The 7857-nt window shown below is 43.6% G+C and overlaps 1 pseudogene; it reads right to left on the minus strand.

The window, feature by feature from the left end:
* Positions 1-5299: 5299 nt before the first annotated feature.
* On the minus strand, positions 5300-6213 carry LOC129024010 (proliferation marker protein Ki-67-like; annotated as a pseudogene).
* Between the last annotated feature and the right edge of the window lie 1644 nt (positions 6214-7857).

Consider the following 7857-nt stretch of genomic DNA (forward strand, 5'->3'; position numbering starts at 1 on the left):
CTGGACAGCATAGTGAGACCCTGTCTCTAAGAAAATGTCCACCTTTGATTTCTCTTCACTCTTTTTTTCCATGCAGGGCCTTCACTCTTCTGTTTCTCAAATTCCTTCTTTAGTATTATTTCTTCCTTCCTTTAAGCTTCACACAGTAATGTTTGCTTCCCTACTTTCTAACCGAGAGTATAGCATATAATTAAAATTCATTCTTAGGTATATGTAATTAGTATTCCCAGCTTAATGTACCAGTTATACCAGGGATATTTCATTCACTAGTTCAAACAGAACATCAATTGGATATCTCTCGTCTTTCAGGTATTCTTGCTGAGCTCACAGTCCATCCAGAAAGAGAAACAAATTCATAACACTAATGTAAGAGGTTTTCTTTCTTTTTGAGATGGAGTCTCACTCTGTCCCCCAGGCTGGAGTGCAGTGGTGCAATCTCAGCCCGCCGCAAACTCTGCCTCCTGGGTTCAAGTGATTCTCCTGCCTCAGCCTCCCAAGTAGCTGGGATTATAGGCACCCACCACCAAGCCTGGCTAATTTTTTTGTATTTCTAATAGAGATGGGGTTTCACCATGTTGGCCAGGCTGGTCTTGAACTCCTTACCTCAAGTAATCCACCCACCTCAGCCTCCCAAAGTGCTGGCATTACAGGCATGAGCCACCGTGCCTGGCCGTAGGAGATGTTTTAATGCAGGTGTGTACAAGGTGGAAACCTAGAAAATGAATCATTAATTCTGTTGAATGAACTTTATATGTGAGCTTCAAATTTAAGTGAGACATGACAGACTGAAATGTGAACAAAAGGTATTTTAGGCAGATGGAACAACTTGAGCTCAGATATAGAAGCATCAAACTGTTCAGCATTTTTGTGAAACCCAGAAAAGTCTGACTAGAACTCACAGTATTAAACAGTCAGTGTGCCAACAGAATTGGGATACAGGATGGAGGAGGAAGAGAGAGGAAGCAGTGGAAAGAGACTGCAGAGGTAGATGAGAGCCAGACTGGGAAAATCCTTAGAAGGCAGGCCAAGGAATAAGGACAGCACTGTAAAAACCCTTATGAGGTGTCCTAAGGAGTGTGGACTTGATTCTGCTGGCCCCAGATAGCCTTCTTAAGAAGCTGTGGAGATGGTAGAGGATGGAAGCAGAAAGACCAATTAAGAGATGATGGATCACACAAAGCTAGAGAGGAAAAGCACAATGTGGATTGATGAATGGTGGCATCTTGTTGGGGGGAGAGTTAATGACGGAGGCATATTTAAGAGATATTTGCATGGTAGACTTATGGGGCTAGGATGTCTGATTGGATGTGGTGCCTGAGAAAGGGAGAGGCATGCGCAAAGATGACTGTGGGGTTTCTAATTCTGGCATCTTGCTGTGTAATAATAACATTCAAAACAGAAATTCATGAGGAATAGCAGATTTGTAGAGGATTTGCTTGGCGACAAGATGAATGTGGGGCACCTGGGTTGGGGAGACATCAGGTAGAGGTGCTGACACAGAATTGAAAACATGAGACTAACTGGAGTTCAGGAGATAAATCTGGAGATGATTTTTCTTTGGGTGGGGGAGGGATGGAGTTTCACTCTTGTCACCCAGGCCAGAGTGCAATGGCGTGATCTTGGCTCACTGCAACCTCCGCCTCCTGGGTTCAAGCAATTCTCCTGCCTCAGCCTCTCGAGTAGCTGGGATTACAGGCAGGCACCACCACGCCCGGCTAATTTTTGTATTTTTAGTGGAAACGGGGTTTCACCATGTTGGCCAGGCTGGTCTCAAACTCGTGACCTCAGGTGATCCACCTGCCTCGGCCTCTCAAAGTGCTGAGATTACAGGCATGAGCCACCATGCCCGGCCTGAAGATGATATTTAAGAGTGAATAATGTAAACTTGTTGGGAGAAGCCATGGGAATTGAAAATCTCAGGTGGTTGAGTACAAGAAGAGGGGGCCCAGCATGGAACCTTGGATTCCCAATATTTTAGGTTAGGTAGAGGCTATGAAGAGGATTAAGGAGGAGCAAGAAATGAAGCCATGTTTAAGTATGAAAGATGGTGAGAAACTCCTCTCACAGCACAACTTGTATACTCATGGGAGATGGAGTGGTATACAGTGATATCCTAACAATCTCTCTAGAGTAATCCTTGCCCCACTTTCACCAGAGCTTGGAAGCCTGTCCAGTCTTCGCATTAGAAAGTCAACATTTTAAGAATGTGAAGAAGTAAGAGTGTTATAAAAGATGCCTGACCTATACCATGTAACTGATTTTCCTTTTTGTTAAGAAAATGTTGAAATTAACAAACGTGGCTGGGGGCGGTGGCGCACGCCTGTAATCCCAGCACTTTGGGAAGCTAAGGCAGGAGGATCGCTTCAGCCCAAGAGTTCAAGACCAGCCTGGGCAACATAGTGAGACCTCCATCTCTACAAAAATAAACAAAATTAGCCGGGTGTGTTGGCACATGCCTGTGGTCCCAGCTACTTGGGAGGCTGAGGTGGGAGGATCGCTTGAGCTCCAGAGATTGGGGGCTGCAGTGAGCTATGATTGCCACCACTGCACTCCAGTCTGGGCATCAGAATGAGTACCCATCTCTAAAAAAAAAAAAAAAAAAAAAAACTAAAACTAAGTTCTATTACAATTTATGTTTTTCTTCTCATAAAATAAATTATACATATTATCACAAGGAAGAAAAATGTAAAATTAGAAAAAATTCCCATGAGAAGCCACTCTTTGCCCAGAAAATATGTTTGTTTATTGATTTATGTTTTTATTAGAAAACTCAAAAGGACCTGGTAAGTGTCCTGCCATTGGATTTCAACAGGAAATCACCACTTCTGCCCTCTGGGAGGTAGTAAAAAAGATTGGAATACCTCCTCTTTTGAAGAGGTCAGGAAGTGTGGTAGATGCTGTCCAGATTCTCCTTCTGGAATAAAGGAAGTATTCTCCAGCTGCTGGGAGCGGTGCCCACAGAAAACCCTCAGCTGTCAGCAACTTCAGTGATTGCCTTGGCTAAAAAGAGCTGCTTCACCCAAAGTTGCATCCTTCTAGGGGTCAGCCTGCATCTAATAGCTGAAAAACAGGGGGCCCAGCCCTCTCCCCTCAACAAGCAACAACTCCGAATAACCACCTCATTTTCAAAGATCACCATGTGGTAGACCAAGAGAGACAATGTTGGGCTTGTGGTGCCACCTGACTTGCCCCTCTGCCCAATCCTACATCCTTCCCTTCCCTTCAATAGATGTTGATCCCAAGGGCCCTCTCTAATAAATCTCCTGGGTGGAGAGTTTGAAACCATCCTGGCCAACATGGTGAAACCCCATCTCTACTAAAAATACAAAAATTAGCCGGGTGTGGTGGTGGGTGCCTATAATCCCAGCTACTTGGGAGGCTGAGGCAGGAGAATTGCTCAAGCCTGGGAGGCGGAGGTTGCAGTGAGCAGAGATCGTGGCATTGCACTCCAGCCTGGGTGACAGAGCGAGACTCCATCTCAAAAAAAACAAAACAAAAAGATATCCTGGGTGCTAATCTCCATCTCAGAGTCTGCTTCCCAGAGAACTCAACCTATAATGTGAGTGAAATCACAGAGCTTGGACAAGGCTTGCAGGCAAACCCTATATCCACCTTTTCATCCATTAGAGCTCAGAAGCTCAAGGCAGCTTAGGCATTGGAAGTAGAGCCATGAATACCTGGGGTTTATTTTATTTTATTTTAAAATTTATCTTCAGTAAATTTCATTCTTTTTGGTGTATAGTTCTATGAATTTTGACAAACTTACCAAGTCATGTAACTACTACCACAGTCACGATGCAGAAGAATTCGAATTCCCCCCAAAGAACTACCTAATGCTGTCCTGTTATGGTTGAGTCCTCTACTCTGTGCTTAATCCCTGGAAAGACTAATCTGTTCTTTGTCAATATACTTATGCATATTCCAGAATGTCATACAAATGGAATAATACAGAATGTAGACTTTTGAGCCGGCTTCTTTCTCACAGAATAATGTATTTGAGATTCAGCCACACGTGTTATTGTGTGTATCAATAGTCTGTTCCTTTTTATTGCTGAGTAGCGTTCCATTGTATGGTTGATCACAATTTGTTTCTCCATTCACCAGTTGCTTCCAATTTTTAGCAATTATGACCAAAGCTGCTATCAACATTTGCATATAGGATTTTGTGTGAACATAAGTTTTCATTTCTTTTAAGGAAATATGTAGGCATGGAATTGGTGGAACATGTGGTAAGTATATTTTTAACTTTATTTTAAAAACCTGCCAAACTGTTTTTCCAAAGTGGCTGAACCATTTTTGCATTCGCACTAGCAATGTATGAATGTTCCAGTTGTTCTACAGCCTGGCCAGCAATTGGTATTGTCAGTTTTTTTAAGCCATTGTAATAGGTGCATCAGTGGTATTTCATTATGGCTTTAATTTGCATTTACTGTTGATGTTCAGCCGCTTGTTCATTTCCTTATAGACATCTGCATATCTTCTTTGGTGAAATGGCTGTTCAAATATTTTGCCCATTTTTTTTGTTTGTTTATCACAAAACTAACTTTATTATATTTTTCCCAGTTAGATTTCTTTGTTAAATGTCTTCACTGTCCTGGTGACTTCTGGTTCTTATTTTCTTGACGCACACAATGTCCTCAGCCTTCTTTTTTTTTTTTTTTTTTGAGATGGAGTCTCGCTCTGTTGCCCAGGCTGGGGTGCAGTGGCCCGATCTCGGCTCACTGTGCAAGCTCCGCCTCCCGCGTTCACGCCATTCTCCTGCCTCAGACTTCCAAGTAGCTGAGATTACAGGCGCCCGCCACCACGCCCGGCTAGTTTTTTGTATTTTTAGTAGAGACGCAGTTTCACCATGTTAGCCAGGATGGTCTCGATCTCCTGACCTCGTGATCCGCCCACCTCAGCCTCCCAAAGTGCTGGGATTACAGGCGTGAGCCACTGCACCCAGCCCTCAGCCTTCTTTGGATTTTCTGCACGCCTCTTGACATTCCGTGTTACTCTGTGCATATTCACTCTCCAAAGTGCTTGCTGCAGACTGGCTTTTCATCTTTCTTGATCTCAAACACATAGAGTCTGAATTTCCTGCTTCTCCTTTCCCTTCCTCATTCTGCACGAGTACCTCCGTACTCTTCTGCCCTCCGCTCTCCTCTGCCACTTCAGGCTGGGAGCTCTTATTCTGTCTAACAGACCTCAAGCACCTTTTGTTTTCACTGACTTTGCCCCTAGGTATGGGTTTCTGGGCTCCATCATCTGGATTTTGAATGTCCATGTCTTGGGAGGTCTTCATGGGCTTGTTTTCATTTCAGTTTATTTGAATTCTTTCTGCTAATACAATGACCTCAGTTATTTGCTGTTCTACATCAGTCTTATTTTGGCGTCTGGAGAGCAGGGACATTCCCTTATTTTCAGGGACTGAGTCTTGGAATTCGTATTCCTCTTTGTTGGTTTTCATGTTATTGCTGTTCAGATCTTCCGCAGGTTCAATTCTTTTTGCAGAAGTCCTCAGACTCCTCTTCATGATGACCAAGGGTTTGGGTGATTTGCCTCTCACCCTGGGAGCAACCCTCTCTGCTTCTTGCTGGCTGGCAGCTCCTCTATGATTTCCTCTGGCGCAGGCATGCAGTGCGGCCTCTTGGTTCCTGTGACACTTCCATCTTTTCCACATCCCTTCTTGAAGGGCAGTGGGGACAGGGAGGTGTTGCTTTTGCTTTGTGATTTTACAGGGTCTCTGGTGCCTACCAGGTCTCCCACGGGTTCTACTTTAGGGGCCTGAAGAACTCTTCTGGATATTTTTAGAGGTTTTCCACTGTCAGGTGCTTGCTTTGGAGCACTTGTAAAGCTATCAGCACCATTTGCCAGTTCCTCAGTGTGGCCTGGTGTTTGAGAGAGCTCTTGGAAGCTGGCCAGATCTTCCAGGGGTTGGGCATTTTCCTTGGGCACTCTTGGCAATCTCCTGCTGCCAGTTACATTTTCTGGGTCCAGCTTCTGCTTTGCAGGTTGCTTAAATGCTTTCATGCCTTTGCCCTCACCTGCTGGTTCTTTATTGGTGTGCGTGGTCTCCCCTGATGTTTGTGTGAGCTTGCCGACTGCTAACAGCTCTTCTTTCACTTCTACTTTCTGGCCACAAGCCCTGGGCCATTTCTTTGAACTTGTTGCAGTGTCTACTAGTTCTGGTGGTGATTTGCAGGGTATTTTGGTGGTTTTGTCATGAGTCATTGATTCTTCAGTATGACCTGGTGCTGGGTCTTTGAAGCCGGCCAGGTCTTCTAGGGCTTGGGCCTTTTCCCTGGGTGCTCTTGGCCATCTCCTGCTGCCAGTTACACTTGCTGCCGGAGCCAGTGTCTGCTTTGCAGATTCCTTAAATGCTCTGATGCCTTTATCTTCACCTACTGGTTCTTTGCTTCCACGGTTTATTGCCCATTTTTATATTGGATTGTTTGTTTCCTCATTGTTTTGAGAGCTCTTTGTATATTCTGGATACAAGTCCTTTGTTAGATATGTTATTTATAAATAGTTTCTCCCAGTATATTGTTTTTTCATCCTCTTAGCATCTTTTGCAGAGCAACAGCTCATAATTTTCATGAAGTCCAACTTATCAAATTTTTCTGTTATGGATAGTGCTTTTGGTTGTCATATCTAAGAATTATTGGCCTAACACCAGAAAACAAAGACTTTCTTCTGTGTTTTCTTCTAAAAGTTATACATCTTATATTTAGGTCTATGATTGATTTTTTTTTTTTAAACAGGGTGTGGCTCTGTCACCCAGGCTGGAGTGCAGTGGTGCAATCACTGCTGACTGCAACCTCCGCCTCCCAGGCTCAAGCCATCCTCCCACCTCAGCCTCCCAAGTAGCTCCCAGGCGTGTGCCACCATGCCTGGCTAATTTTGTTTTTAATTTTATTTTTTCTAGAGATAGAGTTTCACCATGTTGCCCAGACTGGTCTCAAACACCTGGACTCAAGCAATCCACTTGCCTTGGCCTCCCAAAGTGCTGGGATTACAGGTATGAGCCACCAGGCCCAGCCAGGTCTATGATTAATTTTAAGTGAATTTTTGTAAAAAGTATGGGTAAATTTCTGCACTCTCTATTCTATTACATTGACCTACGTATCCATCCTTGCACCAATACCACACTGTCTTGATTACTGTGGCTTTATAGTAAGTCTCAGAATTAAGTAGCATGAATCTTCCAATTTTGTTCTTATTTTTAAAAAAATGTTTTGAATATTCTAATTTCTTTGCCTCTCCATGTAAATGTTAGAGTCACCATGCTGATATCTATAAAGAATCCTGCTGGGATTTGGACTGGAATCGTGTCAAATCTATAGATAAATTTTTAGAGTATTGGAATCTTCACAATATTGAGTCTTCCAATCCATGAACATAGTTCTCCATACATTTCTAAATATCCATATATTTAGCTCTCTTATTTCCTTCATCATTGTTTTGTAGTTTTCAGCACATAGATCTAGGACATATTTGTTAAATTTACACCTAAGTATTTCATTTCTCTGGTTTTATTTTATTTTATTTTATTTTATTTTTAGATTGAATCTTGCTCTGTCGCCCAGGCTGGAGTGCGGTGGCACGACCTCAGCTCACTGAAACCTCTGCCTCCTGGGTTTAAGCGATTCTCGTGCCTCAGCCTCCTGAGTAGCTGGGATTACAGGCGCCTGCCACCACGCCTGGCTAATTTATGTATTTTTAGTAGAGACAGAGTTTCACCATGTTGCCCAGGCTGGTCTCGAATTCCTGACCGCAAGTGATCCGGCTGCCTTGGCCTCCCAAAGTGCTGGGATTACAGGCGTGAGCCGCTGCACCTGGCCTTCTTTGGTATTATTGTAAATAGTATTTGTGCTG

The sequence above is a fragment of the Pongo pygmaeus genome, chromosome X (assembly GCF_028885625.2).
Source record: "Pongo pygmaeus isolate AG05252 chromosome X, NHGRI_mPonPyg2-v2.0_pri, whole genome shotgun sequence".
Taxonomy (NCBI): domain Eukaryota; kingdom Metazoa; phylum Chordata; class Mammalia; order Primates; family Hominidae; genus Pongo; species Pongo pygmaeus.